Source organism: Papio anubis, chromosome 4 (assembly GCF_008728515.1).
Source record: "Papio anubis isolate 15944 chromosome 4, Panubis1.0, whole genome shotgun sequence".
Taxonomy (NCBI): Eukaryota; Metazoa; Chordata; class Mammalia; order Primates; family Cercopithecidae; genus Papio; species Papio anubis.
This window is the reverse complement of record NC_044979.1, coordinates 107,496,661-107,522,507: the sequence shown is the minus strand read 5'-3', so window position 1 is coordinate 107,522,507 and position 25,847 is coordinate 107,496,661. Positions and strand designations below refer to the sequence as shown.

Below are 25,847 nucleotides of genomic sequence, written 5' to 3'. Positions count from 1 at the left end.
GTTCACCATTGCTGCTGACTCTCTAACAGGTGAGGATGCAAGTTCTGGTTACCTACAAGGGAAGTGGGAACTGAAACTCAGAGGCTTTGTGTCTGTGTAGAGTGAACCACACTGCTCCGCAAGGCACTCAGGCTGCCCCAGCTGCCACCCGTGTTCTCCAAAATAAGGAACTGTCAGCGAGTTCTTTCCATTCCCAGTGAGAGCCTTGCATAGATCTGTAGGTCTGCAGATATTAAAATGAGCTATGAATTCTGATCTTCTTGAATGTCCATCTCCTTACCAGAAATTTTGCTTCAAAGTAATCTTTCATTGTCCAGGGACTGTGCTTTATTCTCTGAAATTGTTAAATCTGGGAGACTGTGTTCCTGGAATTCCTGAGTGTCCAGTGCTACCACGGCCTTCTTGTCACCTTCGACACACCATCTGGCCTACTTAATCCACCCAGCCTCAAAAGACAGAGAAACATGTCTATACGGACATGTAAGGGACGAGGCCTTCAGATAGGCAAAACGTGGTATTCAACAATGCTGGTAACTTCCTTGCCTCCAAGCCTCCTTATGGCCCATGAAGCACTAAAACGTGATAGAGCAAGAACAGGACATCACTAAAGGAGGCTGCTTTTCACATCATCATTTCACAGGATTCACTCTGTGCTTCACCCAGTATCATAGTTTCTTCCCTCCCTCACCATGTTCACTTCAGGCATTTCACTATCTGACTTGCTTATCTTCCATGCCATTCACTTTTTTTTTCCTTCCAGTAACTTCTAGGGTTTTATTTCTTTTTATTTTCTCAGTGTTTCTGGGATTGTTTTATATCAATAAAAAAAGAGGCAACTAAATGTCACTAAAGAAAAATTAGGCATTTCTGGACTCTTAGGCTGGGCACAGTGGCTCACGCCTCTAATCCAGGCACTTTGGGAGGCCGAGGTGGGTGGATCTGCCACCACGCCCGGCTAATTTTTGGATTTTTAGTAGAGACAGGGTTTCACCATGTTGGCCAGGCTAGTCTTGAACTCCTGACCTCAAGTGATCTGCCCGCCTTGGCCTCCCAGAGTGCTGGGATTACAGGCGTGAGCCACTGCACCTGGCTTTTTTTTTTTTTTTTTTTTAGAGAGGGAACCTCACTATAGTGCTTAGGCTGGTCTCAAGCTCCTGGCCTCAAGTCATCTTCCTGCCTCAACCTCCCAAGTAGCTGGAACTGCATATACAAGCCACCATGCCTGACCTGTTTCTGTGCACTTTTATATGACAGCATAACATCTCATCAAGTGGATGTCTCCAAAGTGATTTAACCAAATTTTCAATGATGTTATGTTTCTAACTTATTAATGTTATAAATAACTCTGGGATAATCATTTTTGTGAATTTAGTGTTTTACATATTTTAGATTTTTCCAAAAGGTGGTGTCCAGTAAAAAAGTGGTCATAGGACATGAAAGTATTTGTGGATACAGATTGATACTGCCAAGTTGCTTTATGTTGACAGACATGAAATATTTCCTTAAAGTCAAAAGTTTATTTCTGTTTTCTAACTTAAACTATTCCTGTCAAGAAGTTTTCCAATATGTTATCCAGATGACTTCAATCAACCATCAATCTTTATTCACTGTAGGTGAAGTACACTTGTAGGCAAAATTCTGAAATGAACAAGACAAAAAAGGCTGTGGAAAAAATACATCCTTCAAGCAACGCATTGGCCCCTGAGACAGACACCATACTTTCAGGCCTCAACAGTCCAGGCCGACAGTGAGAGAAGACTCTCCCAGAAGTTCTAAAAATTGTGTCTCCACTTCACACCCAGAGACATGGAGATATTGTCGACCTTTGTCTTGGAGCCCAATATAATCTGCCAACAAGTTCAGCTGCCATGCCAACAGAAAATCTAGGGAGAACCAGGAATGGAAAATAGTTTTAGGACATGTTGGGCATGTTTATAAAGGGGATTTCATCTATAGAAGTAATCAACATCTATGGATGGAAAACACCACACCACCAAAGTGAAATCCATTCAAAGAAGATCTTTCTTAAATCAAAGCTACTGAGACATTAACCAGACCAATCTGTCCAAGTTCACCCTTATTCTGTCTTTAGTCCCAGGTACCTCTAGGTTTATGCCTTTTCACCAATAATGGGCACATCTATTATAGTATAATGTATTGATAACTTTTGCCACCAGGTCCTGAGTGCCTCCTCAGTTCCTGGCACTAAGATGCAAATTTCTTATATGCTACTTATAATCCTCCCAAGAAATCTAGGACATGGGTACTTTTATTCCAAATATTAGTTGAAGAAATGAAACTCAGAAAAATTAAGCAGCTTTCTGGGTTCACTCAACTAACAAATGATAGCCCTGAAATTGGAGCCCCAGGCTGTTTGACTCTGAAGCCCAAAAGTTCTGCAGCACATCACAGGGTCACAGCAACATAGAAGTCCCTTTCCTACGAAAAAAGAGAAAAAGTGACATTTCTTCGCTGCTCCATCCCTGCTCTCCTTTGGAGCTGTGGATTCCCCTAGACAATCGGTCCTTGTTTTTCAAATGTATTGTTTGTATCTCTATGACCAATTATCAGGGTATTGAAAAGTAATTAATTAGAATACTGGAAGAGGACTTGGAGAAGTAATTAAAACAGGCCTACTTGAGTTCTCTAAAGCCAATAAATGTTTGAAAAGCAGTTCATCAGATTGCAGTGTAAGAGCAAAACAAAATTGCACTAAAATTTAATTCCCCAAATTTAATTTATCCCAGAGAGGGTTCTGAACCCTTTTCTTAATTTCTTTTCCTTTTTGAACTCTAAGTCCTTAACTCTCTGCTTTTGTTGAGATTGGAAACTACACTCAGAGACTGTTATGGTGCACTCAACTCACATGCTCAGCTCCAAGAAGGCCTAGCCCAAGGTGGGCCAGGTAAAGCCATCAGTGGGCATCAGGGTCTGGTATCTCTAAGTGTCTGCTGCCCTGTGCCCTGTGAACACGGGATGAGTGCCGGGGACAGTCCCTCTTTTGGAAGTGCCAGGCTTGAGTCACGGCACACCTTTTCTCTGCCTGCCTTCTGCCCAACTCCTGATTCACCTCCCAGGCCCTGTTGAGTCCCAAGCCTTCCTGAACCCCAACAATCTCCCCACACTCTAGAACCTCTTCCGTTCATGTTGCGGCCATGACAATAGTTTAGATGTTCCTCTTTGACCAGTGACCCTCCAAGACTAGTCACCCCTTCAGAGGCTGGTTCCAGCCTGACTCTGACACTCTCTGGGGGCTGCGTTCCCCATTATTCCTGCTGTTCCCTGTTTCCAAGGGCTGCCCTAGCTCCCCAATCCTTGCCTTATTTCCAATGGGATCTCTGAAAGGATTCAAGCTCCACCTCACACTCTCATTCCCTAATCTCTTCCAATAAGCTCATTCCCTGCTGTATGTCATAGGAGTTGAAAGAATGTTTTTCCAAAAAATATTCCTGACCAGGTGGAGAATCACTAATTTCACTCATTTCCTCAGTTTCTCGTCTAATTCTCAGCCCCCTTTTTCTGGTTTTCTACTCAGCTGCCTATGAACTGTACATTCTAAATATGGCCAAGGTGAACTCTAAGGTTAGACAGTTTAGTCCCTTATGACAATGACTCATAATTCACAGACATGTGTGGCAAAGGTGAGTGTCAATATTTTTGAGGAAAGCAACTAAGTTGCTAGAATCATTTTGATCCTCCATATAAGATGGGAGAGGACCCATCTGTTAATTAGAAGAAGTTAAAAAGTTTATAACTAGTAAGGGTGATTAGAAGCCCTAAATTCAGCAAACGTTCAGCAAACTATTTAGTGTTTACTAGGTATCTAGTATCATGCTAGTGATGAACTAAATAATCACTCTCACCACCCTCATGGAGACTATAGTCTAGTGAGGAAAATGGTCAATTCATATGCAAATTAACAAATAGATTTACAGTTAGACATTGTATAAGTGCTATAAAGAAGTTACTAACCATCAATGCTGGATGAAGGAAGAAGAGATGCAGATATCCAAGCATTATCAGGAAACTTCTTGCCGAACTGAAAACTTGCAAGATACAAAAACTCATCACTGAATCTGATGGTCAGACAAGATGGCTTATCTCGAGAGTGTATGATTTGGCAAAGTCCTGGCTTTTGCAGTCATATCTTTTTTTTTTTTTTTTGAGACGGAGTCTCGCTTTGTTGCCCAGGCTGGCGCGATCTCGGCTCACTGCAAGCTCTACCTCCCGGATTCATGCCATTCTCCTTGCAGTCATATCTTACCACCTCTCATAGCTCACACAAACTTCTACCTTAGACTCAATCAACACAACTGTCTTGTGATAGTGCCGGTTACCAAGCAGCCAAAGGCATTTCTTTCTTGGCCCAACCTTTGATTCTGGCATGGCAGAACCAACCAGAACTGTGTGGACATTTTGAAGTATAGATTGGCCATCCTCCACATCACAGCTTTCCCAGGTCACATGAGAAAGTTGAAATCGTCTGGTGAAACTCTTCACACACAGGCAAGACAGCTTGTTCTTCTTGCCTCCATAATGCCCTCCAACCCTATCCCCCACCCTGCAACACACACACACACACACACACACACACAAAACTTATCAGGGAAGCCTAAAATACAAATGTATTACAAATGTGAGCCCTGCTTAAGATACTGCATCTTCAGTTCTATGTCACTGGTGTGCATTCAAAGCTTAACAGAAGCCCTTGGTTAAGGTTCAGTGAGCCAGGGAGATCTACACAGGCTCTATCACCCTTGTGATCTCAGAAGAGCAATTGTTAAGTGGATGTAGACAGGGTTCTAGTACCAATTTATCTCTCATTTATGCTCAGGGCAAATGTTGTTTCCTTTGCCAACCAGTGGCTTTTTCATACATCTCCATGAATGAGGATAGCTCAATTTATCTTAAATCAAGCTCATCAGCAGAAATGACTTTCTAACCCACATTTTCTCTAAACCTTTTTTTCTTGAATCAATCCTTCCTTCCTTCCTTCCTTCCTTTTTTAGAGACAGAGTCTCACTTTGTTTCCCAGACTGGAGTGCAGTGGTTTAATCATAGCTCACTGTAGCCTCGAACTCCTAGGATCAAGCAATCTTCCTGTCACAGCCTCTTAAGTAGCTTGAGTAGCTAGGACTACAGGCACACGCCACCATGCCTGCTAATTTTTGTAGTTTTTGTACACATAGAGTCCTGCTATGTTGCCCAGGTGGCCTTGAATGCCTGGCCTCAAGTGATCCTCTCACATCAGCCTCCTAAAGCACTGGAACTGCTTAATTTCTTTATAGCACTTATACGATGTCTAACTGTAAATCTATGTGGTAATTTGCATATGAATTGACCATTTTCCTCACTATAGTCTCCATGAGGGTGGTAAGAGTGACTATTTAGTTCATCACTAGCATGATATTAGATACCTAGTAAACACTAAATACTTTGCTGAACATTTGCTGAATTTAGGGCTTCTAATCACCCTTACTAGTTATAAACTTTTTAACAATTCTAACTTTCAATATAATTGACTTATTTCAGCCCAGAGAGAAGGAATACTTTGCAAAGCTATTAGGCCAGGGGATCCACTTCCTGGTACATTTATCACACAATTATATTTAACAATTATATTTATGAGCAATGTAAACAATCATATTTAAGATATATGTGTTTGCCCAAGAGATGTATAAGGATTGCTCAGTAATGAAGGAGGGACACAAAGTAAAAGAAGAGCAGTCCTGCCCTCAAGGAGCTTATAATTTAGTGAAGGAGACAGATGCATGTTGTAGAAATTCATGAAGGTAAAATAAGATAGTGCATCAGGGCATTGTTGTGGGAGAACAAGCCAATCTTGGAGAAGGGGGAATCTGTGAAGGCTTCATTCAGGAAGCTGGTTTTGGAGTGACACTTGAAGATAGAAAGGATTCAGCACACAACAAGGAGGTGAGGGAAAGAAAGAGGGGGCAGAAAATATCAGGGATGGATAGCATAAGCCAAAAAGGCAGGCACTGATGTTGAAACATTTGTTAATGAACAAAATGGTCTTCTCCATTATGGTCTGAAATGTATCAATCAGCAAATACACAACCTCCACCTAGACGTTGACTATCTACTCCTCCTTTTTCAGAGATGTCCTCAATCCTCTTAACCTTTGAGGGGAAGGGAGATTTCAGTAAGAAATATACTTGCAATTCTCTTTTATTGGTTCAGTTTTAGGTCACAGGCCACCTACTTTAAATGTAGAAGCTTAGCTTTCCCTTTTGTAGATTTGAAAACAGCTTTTCATTCTTCTTCTCGCAAGCCTTCATGCATATTTTCTGAACCACATTCCCTCCTAGTGTCTATTATGTATTTACAAAATGAAGCAAATTTTCACCTTAGTAAAAGACACACATAATTAGCAAGGCCTATCTGTCCTCAGAGGCACCCGTGATTTGGACATGGCTTGATTCTCTTTTGATCCTCTCCATCATCAAAATTTGAGGCTCTTAGATGGAGGACCTCTCACCTATCTTCCTGAGAACCTTACATGGAGCTGAGCCCTTTTAAATGCTCACAATACCCTCAGCCCTTGGCAGGCACTTTATCCATCTCCAGTGTGTAAAGGAAAACCTTCCCTTTAATATTTAGAAACAGAATTTGAGTTGAAAACTTAGCTGAAAGCTCAGGTACTTTGAGTCTTCTTTTAGAGCAAAAGAGATATAAGTAAACAAATATAGTTGAAACTTTATTCAGAAATAGAAATTCTTAAGAAGGAATCATATAAGCTGACAGAAAATATACTTTGCAATACTCTGGTTTCCTGAGCAAAGAGCTAACTCACCAAAGAATATAGAACTTACCATTTTTCAGCCAACAAGAAATTATACTTTTGTCCACACACTTCTGATTTTTTGACCACACTTATTGGAAAAATTGATCCGAAGTAAAACAGCGAAATTGAGTAATTTTTGTTCTTTGGAGCCTTATATTTTCTACTAAAGCCCTGGGCATTACCTCTCCTCATCTTTCTGTCTATCCTGTTCCCTAACAAGTCTTACTCTCCCTATGTCCCAGTTTCTCTCAGCATCATATCACATGCAGCTAAAATAATTCCTATTCCTAAGTACCCCTTCGAGCTCTGAGAAATCTCTCACCTGCCTTGAAAATTTTCCATTATTTGTGCCAAAAAGTAATTCTCCTTCTCACTCTAATAGGTAGTTGCCACTTTTATGTCACAGCATTTCAGGTTTTGATTATAGTTATTAATTTAGCTCCTCCCTCTTCATAACAAATTATAGGCAGCCTGGACAGGAACTATGTCTAATTCATGTCAGTTTCTCCCACTGTTCTTAGCCAGATTGCTCTCTAGATGCAGCTTTGAAAGAATAAATGATGTTGTGGACAGCTGGGTTTGCCTGGCTCCCAGACTTCCATGTCTGTCTGCCTTCCTCAAAGCCTACCACTTCCATTTCAAGATCCAAGTTGTTCTGAAAAGTTGACTCTGTCTTAGCTCCAAGGATGGGATTCTTGACTTGCGCTGTGTTAAATGGAGCAGTGCATTTCACCCCCGCCTCACCCCTAATCACAATTACTAGTTCGGGCTGCACATAAGGCTTATGGTGGTTTAATCAGAATGAATTTCAGGACTCGTTTCAGGAAGCGTGGACAAAGGCAAATTCTCTTGTTTTAGGTAGTGGAATGTGTGCATCGGCGACCTACAAATGCTGCCACCATTTTGTTAACATAACAGAGGTCAATATTTCAACTAATACTCACCTCCTGATGCTAATACCTGCTGGCCACAGACTTTTAGGGATCTGGTAGAAGAACTATGTTTTCATATGCAAGGAAACAAACAAAATTTCCTATCAAATTTTGAACCCATCAAAGCCTGATAACCAAAAAAGCTAAATTAGAGATCTATGCAGTTTGCATTATCAAATGCCATTGTTTCTTCAGCTGTAATATGGAACTAACATTGCAATAAACTATGTAAAGCACCCAGCATAAGATTGGATGCTGAACAACCACTCCATAAATATCATTTGTTTCCTTTTATTTTCCTCCTCATCTAACGGGGTTTTCTTTTTAAGGAGGAAAAAAACCCCACTATTTAAAGGAGAAAATAGACTAGGCACAGTGGTTCACATCTGTAATCCCTGCACTTTGGGAGACCAAGGTGGGAGGACTGCCTCAGGCCAGGAGTTCCAGACTGGCCTGGGCAACATAGTGAGATCCTGTCTCTACAGATATAAATTTTAAACAAGAATTAGACACATGTGGTGGCTCACATCTATAGTCCCAGATACTCAGGAGGCTGAGGCAGGAGAAGTGCTTGAGCCTAAGGAGTTCAAGGCTGCAGTGCGCTATGATCATGCCACTGCACTCCAGCCTGGGCAAGAGAGTGAGACTTTGTCTCTAAAAAACAATAAAATAAGATAAATAATAAATAAAAACTTTAAAACCACTAACATATATCAATAGCCAACAATTCTTGTTAATAATAAATAAAACACTTTAAAACCACTAACATATATTAATAGCTAACAATTCTTGCTATAACATGTTTTGCAGAATTCAAGATAAAGACAAATAATACCCAGAAAAGAAATGCCATTTTCTAACTTTCATGAAGATAAAACTAACCCAAATCAGAACTCATAGAGTTTTTTGAAATTCCTAATGCTTGAGACACAGATGAATGGGAAGCCATTGCAAAGAACATAACAGCTTGCATCCTGTTTCCACACATCAAAGTAACCGCCATGGCGTAACAGTGCTTGCTACATGAATGGCATATGAAAACAACATGAAGAAAAATAAACATGATTTTTTTTGGACCATATCTTTACAGTAAAACATGTTCATTGGAAAGTGAGGACAATGGAAGGGAAGAAATTTCAATTTGCTTTCTTCAAGGTTATTTAGATAAATTGAAATTAGTTTGACTTCTTTTTGGGTTATCCTTTAACTTAAATTGTCCAAGAAGTTAAGTAAACAACCAATAGTAACAAGAGTCCCAAGTTATTCAAAAATCCTTTTATAAACCCAACACTCTAGAACTTAGTGGGCTGTATGGCTGAATAGTAACTATCCTCTGCCATCTTATTTCTATGTTATTGCAATGTGAAGAACACCCATGCTATTTTTATTCCCAACCTCTTCCAGAACTATATAAATAGTTCCTTAGTTCCTTTAGGTCCTTTAGGTCCAAGTTCACTGGTTAGTTCCAGCAGCAAAATTGTAGACTCTCACACCTTCGATTACCATGATTAAACATAGTAATTTAAATAAGAGAGGAGGAAAATATACTGAGTCTGCATCCCAGTCCCTGTAAATCTCTTCACTTCAAAGTACTAGTCCCTGCAGCTTTATAGAAGATAATAGTAACACGTGCCTTGCCACACTCACAGGCTCTCAAGAGAATAAAAAGAGATGGCACTAACACTTGCTACCCAAACATTCTTTACTACATCTCAGAGAAAAATTTAAAAACTCAAGTATATGGGTAAGAGGAGGGGAGATGATTAAAAAAAAAAAAAAAAAAAAAAAAAAAAAAAAAAGATACATGGAAAATAGTAGAAAAACCATTGGCTTCGTAGCCAAACCAAACTGTATGAATTCTGATCTTATTACCATTTCGTCCTTAAGCAATGTATTCAATCTTCCTGAGTTCAGTTTTGTTTACATAATGGGGATTACTCAATGAATACTGCAGTGTTGTTGTAAGGTTTAAAGGAGATGACAAAGAGATACATAGGAGTTAGTGTAGATTCTTCCATTAGAAGGTTCTCAATATGTGGCAACTAAAATTACACAGAATATTCGAGGAGAGAAATAACATCTCGGTGACGTAAATATATAACTGATGCGTATTCTGCAGAATGAACTGGAGGCTCTTTCACAGCAACTTTAAAGACAGGGTATCTTTAAAGTGGCAGAAAAATTGCAGTTATAGAGTCTGAGAATTTTAATTGAGTAACAACATTCAAGGCAGACAAGTATAGCTTTGGAAGCATGAGGAACACAGGAAAGAATTAGAAGAATCTATATAGCAGAGGAGCAAAAGAATTCTGAACAACACCAGTCAGATTTGGATACATTGACTAAAGTGTTTTAACAGTTTATTCACAGGAAAGCATTATAAATTAACATCAGGCCAGGCACAGTGGCTCACATCTGTAATTGCAGGACTTTGAGAGGCCAAGGTAGAAGGATTGCTTGAGCCCAGGAGTTTGAGACCAGCCTGGGTAACATAATGAGATCTCTAAGAAAATAAAAAATAGCAATAAAAAAATTAGCATCAGAACCTAATGGTATTTTATCTAAATTATCTTACATGTATTTAACTTAATTGATAACACATGGTGTATATTTGTGTTAGGGACACTATTTGCCCAATTCTTCATGCACTGCCTAAGCCTATATGCACATTTCCTGACTTATAACTTTGCAGTTTCTCAAAGTTATGCTGTAGGAGCATAATGTATTTCTGGCCCTCTTGACCCTGTGTTTGGCCAGGTGACTTGCTTTAGCCCATAGACCAAAGTGGAAGTCACAATGTGCTAGTTTCCGGCTCTGGCATTAAGAGACGGTTTTTCTGTACATTCCCCTGTGCCTCTATCACTACCATGAGAAAAACATGCTTGGCTAGCCCCTGGTTTTAAGAGGAAGATGAAGACACATGGAGCAGAGTGAAATCATCCAGGACAGCCCAGCTAGAGTCAGCAGACACCAGACATAGAAGCAGGACCAATCGAGCTCTGCAGAGCCACCGAACTCAGCCTTGACCATCTGGCTGACCCTTGGCCAATACACAGGTCCATAAGGATAAATGATTGCTCTTTTGTGCTATTGAGTCTTGGGATAAGCTTATTGGGTGGCATTTTGTTGGCAGTAGCTAACTAAACACAATGTTCTTCAGAGGCATCTTATTTATCTTGTTTTAAAAATTACTGTCCCCATTTGCTCATGCATTGCCACCAGAAGGGCAGCCACTGTTTTCCATCTTTCAGGTATCAGGTGTGCTTAAAAACAAAAGGCCTTTGATTCATGACCTGGTGTTCTTGACCTGAGGTATTACCTGGAGAAACAGAGGGGCAGGTGGTGTGAGGAGTAAATGGCAGTCTAGCATCAATGGCCCAAACAAAAGCAGTATTAAGTAGACAACATTGATCACTTTATTAACCTCCTTGTCTTTGTTTCTTTTATACTCTTTATTACTTGACCCGCCCCGCCCTCAGACATACACACCCTGAGTCCCTTAATGCTTGGGTCCTCCTCCCTACACCATATACCACCAATTCAGGTGAGCCCAGGAGATATGGAGGTGAAAACATAACTGTTATCAAGGCGATCACAGGTGGGAATTTGATTGCTGCTCTCTTGCTGTGTACCAAAGGTCAGCCAGCTTCTCAGTATCCCAGGGATGCCCCCACCCACTCTCTCCACTTAGAACTTCTCTGTAGGGCAGATTCTGTCTCCCTGGGATCTGCCTTTGAGATTTTCATATTTTTGGTTAATCAAGTAACAGGAGATGAGAAACTCAAATACCCAGGGAGAGTTACAAAGCTTCTAGCAACTTTAAAATCCTAAAGGTGCTTCTTGGACTTAGATTCCTGAATTGTTATGAAATGAAGTTATCTCCCCCGACTTTGAGGGCATGTGTCATCTATTTTTACCATACAAACAGGACTGAGTTTTCTAAACCTCCGGCACTCAGGCTACGACAAATTGAACTTGGAAGCCGTTATTCGAGCGAATCAGTGTACTCTTTTGTGGAGTTTAAAATTTGCATCTCTGGCATAACCCAGGTATCCAGATCACTGCCTGTTCAAGAATGTCTAAACAGATCCAGTAAGGAAGTAATCACAGACAAGAGATGCATACAGGCAGAGGCTGTGGGATTTCAGAGAAAGGCTGCCTCCAGTTAGGAGACTCACATAAAGATATCTGGCAGTGTTTGCAACAGGCTTACATTGCAATCAGTGGTTTAAATTTGTCTGGAGAGGGAGAATCTTTCTTAAGGACTTGATTTTTAAAAGGAGGAGTTATCTCAAAGGAATGAACCTATGATGAAAAATTGACAACCCCTAGTAGATTCAGTGAGGCAGCCGAGCCTTCTCTATCTGTCACATCAGGTAGGAAACAACCTGGTCAACCCACAATTCACCTGCTCCTGCCCCATGACTTGATTTTTCCAGCACTTACTCCCATGTAGTGCAAAGTGAGTTCCTCTGTACTTTAGCAGGGCTGTAGCCAAGAAGATGCTCCCATTGGCTGTTAATTAGGCAACATGTAGATGGATTAGTGTCACTAAATCAGTCAGTGCATTGGCAGCATCGGCATCACCAGGGCCCCACCCAGACCTATTGAATCAGAGTCTCTGGGGTGAGGCTCAGCAACTGGGTTTTAAGAAGGCCTCCAGATGATTCTTGGTCATGTTAAATTCTGAGAACCATTGATTTAGATCACCTTGAGCAAGTCACCTTTCCAGCCTTAGTGTATCTCTCTACAAAATGAAGAAATCAACTAGAATGTTTTCAGTAAACCCCTGTAGCTCTATTACTCTGTGATTTTACTTTAAGTAATGTCAGTCTCTCCACTTGCTTTGTTTTCTTTTCTTTTTGATTCATTGATGTTGCAGAATATAAAGGAAGATTTTGAAAGCCAGATCACTGGTAAGCCCTCCCATTCTCACCCAGAAGAACCCAAAACACTGTTAGTTACAATAATCACACTGAGTATTTAAGAAGATACAGAACTCTGATACTCAGGAGAGAAAAAATGACCTACTGTTATATAAATAAGTAAATAGCAATTAAAATTCTGTATGTAAAATAAAAATACCCTCCTATTACTTTCTAGCTCTGTCCAGAAATAATAACCATCAGAGTCGCAATAAGTGTCCCTGGCACTCAGACTGTGGGCATTTATTTAAATATCATTTTCCACCAGAAGTGCCATTTACTTATACTTATTAAAGTGAGTACAACAACAAAACAACAAATGCAAGGTACAAATCTTGTGTGGAACCCAATTCAAGAAATCAACTGAAAAAAATATGAGGCAATCAGGAAAATTTGAACAGTTATTGACTATTTGGCAATTTTAAAGAATTATTTTGGGCAAGATGATAGGTTTTTCAAAAACCATCTTGTAGAGATATATACCAAAATATTTATGGATAAATGGTATTACATCTGGGATTTCTGGGATTTTCTTCAAAATGATCTAGCTGAGGGGTTGGCGGGGAGACAGAATAAATCACTCAGGGCAGCCTTGCATGGAGTCTATGGAGTTGCATGTAGCTGAGTAATGGGTACATGCAACTCTGTATGGGGTTTATTGCTCTCTACTGTGCTACAGATTTCAAATTTTCCATAATAACATTTTAAATTAGTAATCTAAGAACAAAAGAGTAAGGGCAGAAAAAAATACCCAAAAGAAAAAAATCCAAATAGTAACAAAAGTTATACTTCCATTTTCTATTATGAAGAGTAAGATGACTAAACTCAATGCCTCAAAAGGAAATGTTGCCTGTGGGGCATCCTCCAGGTCATCACGTACTCTCAGTTTCTGTACTTGGAACCCATTCTTGTTTTATTCTTTGCAGAGAGAGCTTCATGAACAGAGAATCCATGCTGTGAGAGAATGCTTACTGCGGGCGTGCATGGAACCCGGCAGGCATTGGACAACTGTTCATGCAGTGAAAAATACTCAGAATGGAAGAAAGAAAGGCAAGCTGACAAACAACAGACATCCTTTAGTCCCTGCTGCTGTGCTCCCAGTTCTTGTATGCAATACCCAAGCCTCCCTTACCCTTGAGTTCTTATCTTGGCCCTCACCCTTGAGTTCTTATCTTTTCCCTTGGAGGGAAACATCCAGTTAAGCTGCCTTTTGCAAGGATTTCTTTTATCCATGTCTTTAATAAGTTGTGTGGACAATGTAAAGTGACCATAAAGTGACCATGCCAAGTGAAAATTAAAACAACAATATCTTTTAATCTATAAAATTAGTGAATTAAAATATTGTGACAATCTTCAGTGCTGGCAAAGACAAGCTGATGTTGCTCATTAGAGCTGAAATTGGTACCACATTTCTAACAGTCAGTTTGGCCATATGTGGCAAGATCACTAATAGCAATCATGCTCTTTGGGGTAGTAATCCTTCTAGGAATTACGAAGAGCAATATCAGCAACAGGTACAAAATACATATACTATATGAAAGAGATTTGTTAACAGTAAGTTAAGTAAATTATGCTCCACTCATATGATCTACTATGTCATTAAAATGATGCTTACTAAGAATATTAAATAAAATAGAAAATGTCTGTGATAAAGAAGACAACCCTGTACACACACTATAATCCTGACCATATAATCCAAATATATTTATTTATTGAAAGTAACTGCACCAAATATTTAAACATTGTTGCTTTGGGCAGGTGGATCACGAATAATTTTTATTTTCTTTCTGTACAGTATACAACGATTTCCTATTTTTCTGCAATAATAAGAACCCTGTTTCATATGTTCTTCTAATATATCTTCACCATGCAAAATTGGCCAAATTTCTTAGTTACCTAATGACAGAAACAAAACAACAGTCTTAAATGCACTCAAAATAGGTGCTATAGCTTGTGGATATATATATATAATTTTACTTGGCTTAATTAAAAATATAGTTTAATAATACCTCCATCTCAGGGTCATTTAAAACATAAATGAGATATTAACCTTCATATGCCTTTACATTCATAGTTTCCTTTGAATGTAAAATGTTGAGAAGTCTTGAGTGAGATGTCAAACCTGAACATGCATTGTAATCTACGAAATGTTGTAAAAATGGTAGCCTCTATGATGACTTATTTAAATGGGTACTTCAAAGAAAGCATTTGAGCTTTGATACCTTATTGCTCTTCTACACTCTAGGTGGCTCTTACATAATGAAACTAATAGTTATGCACGAAAGGACCCTGTCTGTATGAGGTCAGTATCCTACGAAAGCCACCCTGATTTCCCTCTTGAGTTTCTTGGAGTTATCTGCCTCTTCCCAGAGGGAACCCCTGACTTTGCTGTAGGCACAGCATGGTATTATTGCTCTCAGACAGGATGAGTACTCATTTTTCCCAGGTCTTATAAGGTCAGCTTTAGCTTTCACTACCCTCTGAACATGGCACCTTATTTGGTCACCACCATTCCAGTAGTTCTACTACAGCATAAAGGAAGAAATGTGTCTTCCTAGCACAAAAAATAAATTCCAGAACAACTCTCTGCTTAATTAAAATGCAGGTTGCTTTTGGCCAGCTTTTTTTTTTTTCTTTTTTTCTTTTTTTTTTTTTGGGCAGCAATTTGTCAAGAGGCAGTTTGAAAGAAATGCTGGCAAAGACTAGAAATGCTGGCAGAGACTAGATTCTGAGCTGAGTTCAATGACTAGATTAGTCATTTACATGGGTTCAACCACTTGTCCTTATCATGCTTCAGTATGACCACTTATAAAATGTTATCATTACATCTGTCGGGCTGCTGTGATGGTTTCAAGGAGCTAACTTGTCTATCCAAAGCATCTAAGAGGTCACATATTAGCTTAGAGGTCATATACACTCCAATGTTCTCTTCAATTTAGGAAATTTCTTTAGCATCTGAAAATTTCCAAGGTCAAAATCTTCACACTCTGTTTTGAGAGGCAGTCTGTGGTGTTGTTAAAAATAGTTGCTGGAAAGTCCTTTATCATATTGTGCAGAAATCTGCCTTCCTAGAAAAACCCTGTCGTAGCATTGCAATGTAATTGTTTTTCCTCTCTAGTTGGTATTTCCTTGTCAACTGAATATTCCTATTTTCTCTCTTTGCTCCCAACCTCCATCTTCCTCTGTGTCCTGTCATCCTTTCTTTTTCAGGCAAGTAACTAAAGTTTCCAGTGTAGTATATGATCATAAGCGTTGGCTCTAAAATCTGCCAGCATTTCTAGTCTAAAATCTTGCCTTTATTATTTACTAGCTGGGCCATCTTGGGCAATTTACTTAATATCTCCATAATTTATTTTCCATATCTGTAAATTGGGATGATTATAATGTTACCTGTTTCATAAAGTTTTTGTACTGTTTCACAAGCATGTGAATAATCTATATAAAATACATAATAAGACTTGGCATAGAGAGTACATTTGATAAATGCTTATTGTTGATGAGAGTGATAAAGATAGTATGGTTTCAATACCTTCCTCAGAGGGCCAGGATATTTGGACACTAGTTCATCAATGACCTTCATAAATTATAATGCCACAACTAGAGTCATAAAAATGTTATAATCAGGGAAGCTCAAAGTACAGTGGGATATATACCACTTGATTTGAATAGTAGCTATCTGAAATTGAGCAAGGTATTTGACCTCTCTAAGCCTACATTGATAAAATGGGGATAATGGTAATAACATTATCTACTTGTAAGGTACAAACTACATTCAAATCACCATTCTCAGCACTAAATTTAAAAATACTTAGAATTGTCTTGTCAAGAAGTAAACACTCTATTATCATGTAGAAGTTCTGGGAGGTTCAGGATACAGATGGCTGCCTCTAGGGTGACTTTTTTCTCATGGGCACAGTACCTGAGGTTACCCTGCCCCTGAGGAATCCCAAAGGCTCTGACCACAGCTCTGTTTGGCTCCACCACCACACACTTTTTAACAGGAAGGAGGTAAAGGGAAGGAGAAGAGGGTCAGGGAAGCACTGGAGGGAAAGAGAAAGAGGAAGGGGCAGTGGGAGTGGAACAGAAGAAAACATACCAGGTGGGTGGGTGGTTGCTCTCAGGAGGGAGAAGAGGGAAAACCACAGACTTAAGAAGGGGCAGCTCTTCTTTTCCTTTGTCCATGACCAGGCTATTTGTAAGGGTCTCTAGTCAATCATTACGATTTATATGAAAAGAAAATGTATGTGAAAAACATCCTACAAAATTCACACTGTCACTTGCATATAGAGAGGCAATGGTATGGAGAACAAAGGATGTGAACTTTGGTATCAACACATTTTCCTTTTGTATAGTCACATTTTCATGACCCCCATCATGAAACCTCTCCATTTGAGTACCAGGTTCAGCTGAGCCTCTGCCAAGTGTGGCCTTTAATTTGTTTGGCTAGAATCCTCTTAAAAATTATTTTTTGCCACTGATTTGTGAATTCTTTAATGCTGCCAGAAGAGTGGAAGGAACTCTGGTAGGGAGTCGGGGGAGATAGTTCCACTTCCTCCTGGTACTTACAGAAATCTGGAGGGTTGAAAAAAGTTCTCTTCACTGGGAATGTTAAACCTCAAGCCTTCTTCTTGAATCTAGATAAATGCTTTTACAAATATTTTGCTGTTTAAAGTTTACTAATACAACAGAGTACATCAGTGCTCTGAATTTTGGAAGTTCATCTATCCCAAACCAATGGTTCTTAATCTGGTTTTTAAACGCTCTCCAAGTATTTCTCAATCTATTGACAGACTTGCACCATCTTGTCCCTTCTGTGCATCCGTAGAGTCCCTGGCCACAAAGGTTAGCGTTAGACGCCATGAATAATAAGAGCTGATACTGTGACAGCTGCAGGTAGAACTAAAGAGAAGCCATTATTTGTGTATGTGTGTAAACACTGTGCAGGCCAGAGAGCTTCTGGAGAAACGAGACCTGTAGTTCACCAGTGGGTCTCAGGCTTCTTCTAAACCACCCACATTGGAGCAAAGCAGCTGCCCTCTTTAGTGGTAGTTTCTAAAGATTCTTGCATTTCCTGATTTCTGGAACAGGAGCAGCAGCTTTTTCTGGTCTCTTTTCTCTCTCAGCCCTTTCAATGCTGTTGCAGCCTCTGATTCCCTACATTAGACCCCTTTCCTGTTTGAAATACCTGGAGTGGTTTCAGTTTTCTCATGACATCCAGATTGATGCACCAACTCTGGCTGCACTATAGAATTGCCTGGGAAGCTTTTGCAAAATAGTGACACGTGGTTCTCACTTCTGGGAATACCATATAGGTGTCTATATTTTTTATTGCTCTCCAGATATTTTCAATGGGCATCCCAGGATGAAAACCATTTTCTCAATTGCAAATTTGAATTTTCAACCTCAGGCTTTGGTATCTTTTCTCTCAGACCCCCATCTCATTGTCACTTCAAATCAGGTTTACTAAGTCACAGAACTCACTTTATTTCTTGCCCTCAATATGTTTTCTCAACATATTGAGAAGAGGCCAGCAAGCAATTTCCAATGTAAAAACCCTAGATTTGCAGACATACTTTCCTTCAGACAACTAGCCTAAGCCAGAATCCAACTGATATGTCACAGTCCCCAGCATTTCCTTTCTCTACTGTGGTCATAGAAATAATATTATAAATGGAGAATACATTCTTTAGATGGATTTATGCTGTGATGTAAATAATTTATCAGCGATATAGGTTTTACCATTTAGTCTGGTGATCAAACCAACATTTAGAGTATTATTTTCTATGGAAAAATATTCTTCAAAAGAGCAAACACCTGAATTGTGGACTGCCCATCTGAAGTCAATAAAAATTCCTAAAGTTGCAGACTGAGGCCTGTATTCTCTTCGGAGTTTTAATAGAATGTTTTAAATTTAACATATTTTAATTGTCTTCAATGTCAAAGTAAGCTTTCCTTGGGTTTTTAGAGAAATATCTAAATAATACCAGGGTTACATTCAACTATACATATAATTATTCATTTAATAAGTATTATTAGAGTGGCTATTGCATACCAAGTATTGAGCTTGTCACTGAGAATACAGCAATAACTCTGATGTGGAATTTGAGGCAGAGTCAGTAAGTGTTGACCTCAGTTCACAGTGGAAAGTACCCTAAAATGCCAAAAATAATTTTTAAACATCTTTTAAAAATTCATGGATGAGTTAAAAATAAGTATAAAGTCTTAGTAGAAAAGAATAATTTAGTAATACATAAATCAAGAAAGGTAAGCTAGTAAGTGAGTACTAAAAGCAGAGGCAGCCCTGAAGTTATTCATCAATGCTGGAGACTTAGATCTTTCCTGTTAACAGACCCATATACACAGGACAACAGGGACAAAGCCTGGGCCCCATATAAAGTGTAAAGTCAGATTGGACTCAACCACACTAATATGGTTTAGCTGTGTCCCCATTCAACTCTCATCTTGAACTGTAATCCCCACAATCCCCATGTGTCATGGGAGGAACTCAGTGGGAGGTAATTGAATCATGGGGGTGATTTCCCCCATGCTGTTCCCATGATAGTGAGTTCTCACAAGATCTGATGGTTTTATAAGCAACTGGCATTTCCCCTACTGGGTCCTCATTCTCTCTCCTGCCACCCTGTGAAGAGATGCCTTCCGCCACGATTGTAAGTCTCCTGAGGCCTCCCCAGCCATGCGGAACTGTGAGTCAATTAAACTTCTTTCCTTTATAAATTAACCAGTCTTGGGTATTTCTTCATAGCAGTATGAGAACAGACTAATACACACACAAAGCTACAACCTAAGACAAGGAAAACACTCGGGAAAAAAATCCACTCCAGGGAAAGACACAGTCTACTTACTTGTCCTAGTTTTAGCTTTGCGTGGAAAAGAAAAAATATATTCTCCCCACAAAAATTCATAATCATAAGACCGCCTTGTCAGAGTTTGGACAAAGGAATCTATACTATCACTGGGTCTCAAAAAACCCCATATTGAAAATTTAGTTTGAAATGGCCCAGAGTTTCTGGGTATCTGGCAGAAGGTAACTGGCAAAAGCAAATGTCAATGTAAATATACATGTATAAAATAATGTAATATATTAAAAGGAAGCGATCTTCAAAAATGAATAGGTATTTTGAAAAATAACCAAAAAATTACTTTTGGAAAATTGTATTTTTGAAAGTGAAAAATATACTAATAGAACTAGAAAGAGAAAATAAAAATTGGTGAACCATATAATAGACATGAAAACAATTGTTCAGAGTGCAACACAAAAACTAAATAAGAGCACACTGTTCAAGCTTCTTAGCACTTTACACATATTTCATCTTGCAATCCTTACAACAATCCTATGAAGTAGATACTATTACTTCCTCCACTTTAGAACTGAGTGAACCGAGGCACAGAAAGCTTAAGAAACTTGCTCAAATTTATATGCCTACTAAGAGTTAAAGGCATCATTTCAACCTAGAGAGTTTGGACTCAGTTCTGTTTCTTAGCAACTATGCTATGTTTCTGTAAGAAAACTGAAAATTACAAAAAGGAAGTCACATGGAGGTTAAATTTGTTCCAGAGTAGAAGATAAAGAGAGCAAAGTAAAGGCAATTTTTTCGAGAGATAATAACTGAGAAATTTCCAGAGTTGATGAAAAATATCAATCATCAGATTCAGTAAGGTCAAAAGTTCTTAAGCAGGGTGAATAAAAAGAAATCATACTTAGACACAGCATAGTGAAACCAAATAATACTAAGGAAAAAGAAGCTGATATTAAAGGCAGCCAGTTAGAGAAGACAGACCACTGAAAAAAATCCTCTACACAGTCAAGTGGCTTCTTAAAAGTAGCAGTGGAAGCAGGAAGACAGTTGACTATTATCTTTAAAAAATGAGTGAAAATAATAATCAACCTACAATGTGTACCCAGTATAATTCTCTCAAGAATGTGAGCAAAATAAAGACCTTTTATACAAATGAAAATGGAAAGATAATACTACCAGTTTACCCTTACTAAAGGTACACATGGAGGACACATTTGAAAAAGAATGAAAGTTATACAAGAAGGAAAATCGAATAATAAATGAAGAAATGTTATACTCCAAAACACTGTAAATATTTGGGCAAATATATTTTGTATGAATCAATAATATCTAATTTATCAGTTTAAAATATAAGAAAATACTAAAATACCAGGCAACAATATTATATGACTTCGGGGGGGTTTTCTGTCTATGTGTTCTGAGACGTGTATTGTTTGAGAAGAAAGTAAGATTATTTAACTTCCATTTTCTTAAATTAATGTGAAAATTTGTATTTGACAACAATAAAAGAGTAAAAATAGAGTGTATATCTTCTGAACTAGTAAAGGTAAAAAATGAAGTAAAGAAGAAAAAAGCTTACTTAATTAAGAAAAAAGAAATGAAGGAAGGAGAGGAAGGAATAAAAAAAGAAGTGAAGGAGGGAGGAAAGGAGGGAAAAGAGAGGAAGAAAGGAGAAAATATAAAACCTACAAAAATATAGACAAATAGTAAACAAAAAATTAAAAGGCAGAAATAGATGTACATATTATTCAATAGATAATTTGTGTACCAAACTCTACAGTTAAAAATAAGATTTTTAAAATCAGACTTTGTGTCTAAAAATTGCTTTAGAAGGCCATTATTTAGACATGTTTTAAATAAGATGACTTGGAAAGTTTTGAAAGAAAAAAAATCTTATAAAGTTATGTCTGACAAACACAAACCAAACAAGAAAGAAATTGATATGTCTATGTCATTATTACGAAACAAGCCTTAAACCATGTAGGTTGCTGCAACAGAAATAAGTACAGCCTGTTAAAAAGGAAAAGGGAGGAGCTCCTTATTCTTCTCAGAAAGGTTAGGAGAGCACTGAAGTAAGTTTGAGAGGCAAAAAGAAAATAAACATTTACCTAATGTTTTTTGAGCAGCTGCTGAATCCTAACCTGAACCTAGGAGATTTATTTGCATTCTCTCCATTTAATCCTCATGACAACTCTACAATATGAATTATTAGCTCCAGGTTAAGCAAGTTTTCTAAAGGCTTGTGCGTGGTTGTGCAGAAAATTAAATCCAATTCTGTTGAACGAGAAAACTCTCCACATGAAAACTCAGCGCCTTAAGTATTTGTGTGTAGGGTTGACAGATAAAATGCAGGATACTCAGTTAAATTTGAAATTCGGGCAAACAACAAATGATTATTTTGTATAAGTACCCCATGCAATATTTGGAACAAAGTTGTACTAAAAAAAATTTACCATTTATCTGAAATTCAAATTTTACTGGGAGTCCTATGTTTTCATTTTCTAAATCTGGCAAGTCTGCATAGGAAGTGGAATAGAACGGAAGACAGAATTGAGCTGAGATCTAGTGGTGCTTCTCAAAGGCCTTTCCTTGGGTCATGAAGCAAGTCTCCCTCCATTCCTCTCCCAACAACCCACTCGAACATTGAAGTGAGAAATATATGGATGACCATTTATCTATTATGATTTATATTTCCTTTTATTAATAGTTATTACTATTTTCATAAATGAATATACAGTGAGGTACTGGAGAAAGAAAGAGACTTAGGAAAAATAATCATACATTTTCTTCTACATTCCATTTGAAGCATTTGGAAGAATTTTCTTTGCCAAATCACGATGAATCGTAAGATGTATTGTCTCAAGGTTTGCAAATGGAACTACTAGGAGTATGTTCACTCTAACAATGTCCTACCACAATGACATAGTTCCATGCACAAGGGGTATATGCTCACTTTTCAGCATAAGCTAAGGATGCAAATCCTGTCTAGACTGGAAGAATAAAGCATCCACACTCAGGTGAATCAGACACCATTTCCTGGGGCAGATGAGTTTACCAGGCTGGTGGTAGGAGAAAAATATAGGTTGGACTCTTCTAAAAGAGAATATTGTTTAGTGGCAATATTAAAGTTTTGAAGATTTGAAGATCTGGCTTCAAATTTCATCTTACATATATAATATACTTGTGATATTTTGGGGATATCTTTCATATTTATCCATAGAAATATGTAGAAGCCGGGTATATGGTATAAATGAATGTAAACATTATATGACTAGGAGGTTGTTTTAATTAATTTGCATGAAAAATATCATTGTGTGTTTTTTGACTATAAACATGAAATCATAAGAAGGTACCTGTACCATTACATGTTACCTATACATGTTTGTATTTGTTTTCTATATTCAGCGAATAGGAGATTTTAGTTGAAAATTCCTTTTGACTGAGATCAGTGGCATAGCATGTGGTAGGAGAGGTTCAGAGTAAATCTCTCTCATGATATGCCTTACTTCATCTTTCTACCGTCAAGCTACAGTGGAGACAATCTGACACGGTGGTGGTAGATGATCTTGGTTTTCGGGTGGCGTTATTATGCTACGCTTTGCTGAAAGAGGAATATATAAAAAGGAAATTAGCATGCTGAGGCTCAATATGCAATGCCCTCCAACACTATGGTACTGAATTCTAATTTCCACATTTAGCCTCTAATTCTAAGTTTTCAAAAAATTTAAATATAACAAAATACACTCTGCACTAAATTCAATCTGATCACATCATTTTAGTTTGATGATTCAGAAGATGATCCAAAGATCTTATGCCCCAGAGCACCAGTTGAATAATTTATAATAATTAAGGATAGGGTATAGTGGAAAAAGTGTGAGTTTCAGCACTAGTTCTACCACAATATCTGGATGACCGAGGACAAATAGTTCAGCATCTCTGAGCTTCAGTTTAGCAAACAAGAGTTATCCTTTAAGGAATAATGAAAGGAAGGGCCAAGCATGGTGCCTGATAGACTGAAGGACAGAAAAACTATTCAATAAACACGTTGGCCTCACAAGATCCAGTTGTCACTATACAGATGGAAAAAGCAAATGGCATGAGGCACCATGCTGATTCTCTGTTGTGTTTGGAAATAAGCGTTTTTAAAAATTATATATAAATTAATAAATCCCTGAAAAACCAAAACCTCACAACACGTCTATTTGTTCATATTTATTTTATATTTATTACACATATTTACTTATTCAAAGCAACTTTAAATGTGTTAAACACATTTTTAAAAACCCAAGTTCATTTGGGATCTTTGTTTACTTATCATCTAGATAAAAAGTTTGCAAACTATAGCCAAAGGGCCCAATTCCACCTGCCACCTGATTTTATAAATAAAGTTTTATTGGATCATAACTACACCTATTTGTTTACATATGATCTATGGCCACTCTTTCACTACATTGCCAGTTGGGTAGTCCTACTAGAAACTTTATGGCCCACAGAACCAAAAATATTTACTATCTGATTCTTCATAGAAAAAAAATTGCCAATCCCTGATTCTAGATCAAAGTATGTTTTCTATCGTAAGTAAAGTCAAAGGCAAGCCATTTCAACAGACAGGCAGGAATTCATTCACATGCTCTAATGGTGCCCAAAGCACAGCTCAATAAGGGGACAGCACACCAGACTGGGAGTTTTGGTGGTTAAAAGTCAGATAGATCTGGCTTCAAATCCCACCTTATGTAGATAATATACATGTGAGATTCTCAGAAGCATCGAAGTTTATCTTGATGTAGGATACAGAAACTGCTCAACAAATGTTCAGTGTCTCAACACTTCTCCACCTTCCATAATTCAAATGTATATCAGCTTTGCTCCTACATTTTCTTTTATTTCAGATGTGATAAAGAAAAAAAAAGAGAGCAGCTCAAGTAAGATCACTCTAAGGCCATGACAAAGTGGTACAAAACAAGTCTACTGCACACTTTTGTTTAAGCACAGACAAAAACAAGGTCATTGGGCCACTCATAAAATACCAAACACCCCCTTTTCTGGTTAAAATTGGTGACTGACATTTCTTTACGTAACCATAAATTTGTCCCTGCCTTCTGACAGCAAAGAGCATCCAATACATAGCAAATCCCCACATTCCCTAGTCACCCAACCAAAACCCAAATCCTTCCATAGATTGTTTCTAACACTCTCTTGCTGAGTTGCCCCAAGATTCCCCATGGCGTGTGTTTCCCCTCCCTACAGTGAGTCATAGGCCCTACACACACGTTCTCGTGGCCTTTGGCTGAAAGTCGTTGATTGATGGAATAGTGAGATAGGATAGTTTGGTTTGATTTATAGATGTTATAAAAACTAAAAACTGTACAATGGTGGTAGTGGGGAAGAAGGGTAATAATTTTGAATAATACTCTGTCCTAGGCATTTTTCACACATTATTACTTTCGATCCTCACAATTTTCATTTGAGTTAGATATCACTCTCTTCCTTTTACTTACACAAGAATCTGAGGCTTGTTGAAGCTGACCAAGGCCATGCATCTGGAATATGGCAGATTAGCTTGTTTCTTTAAAGTACACAATAGCAGACAGAATCATCACTGTTTTTATAAAGAAAATCTAGGAAATAAGGAATAAAATTACTAGCCTGTATATCCCCCTGTGGCATAAACCTCCTGTATGTATCCCATGCTGCCAGGCATGGTGGCCAGGATGCACAGGTTGTCTCTGAATAGTCCTCCCTTTCTTAAAGTTAAGCCCTCAGAGCAGCTGTTAGTTATGTCCTTGGTATTGGCACTTACTATACAAGATTAGGAGACAAGATGAGAGATAACCGGGCTCCTAACCTCTAGCCTTCATAATCACCTAAAGAGATTAATCAAATCCCTGGTGCCCAGAGCCTCTTCTCAGACCACTGGATTAGAATTTGTGGAGAGACCTTGAAACTGGTGCTGATAAGTGGTTCAGGTGATTCTGAAACAAACCCCCTTTGAGAATCACTGCCTTAATGTGCCTGAGTGTCAATTTCTTTGTTGTTTATCCAAATGCCATCTGTACACTGAGACTCAGTGAACAGTCAACCTTCTGATCTCTCCACCTTCACTGACCTCCCTCCTTCCTAAACCACCTCAGCGTTCAGGGTCCACATCCATAACTCATGCCTGAGCGTGGAGGCTGCTGAGACACACTTAGAGCTTGAAGTCAAAATTCACTCTCCTGACTGGCTAGGTGACCTTGAGCCTTGACTTTTCCATTTGCATTATAAGGCTTTAAAGTTTTAAAAATAAACTTTAATGGTATTAGGACATATTCTAGAAAACTAGCTACAAAACTAACTACCCACTCAGTCATTTGGTTAATGATATTTA

At 38.4% G+C, this 25,847-nt stretch overlaps 1 protein-coding gene across 8 annotated transcripts in view; it reads right to left on the bottom strand.

Annotated features, from left to right (window-relative positions):
• Positions 1-25,847, bottom strand: part of GPR141 (G protein-coupled receptor 141) — a 63,868-nt gene that overhangs the window by 17,334 nt on the left and 20,687 nt on the right. For 2 of the 8 annotated variants that reach the window (XM_021935884.2, XM_031665368.1), the window contains exon 1: positions 18,715-21,079. The exons of 3 other annotated variants lie outside the window; for them this stretch is intronic. The gene's annotated coding sequence lies outside the window, so the exon portion shown is untranslated. Of the gene's footprint in view, positions 1-18,714; positions 21,080-22,156; positions 25,099-25,847 lie in introns of those variants that run through there. 3 more of the 8 variants (XR_004183254.1, XR_004183255.1, XM_031665364.1) reach the window with 2 other exon arrangements.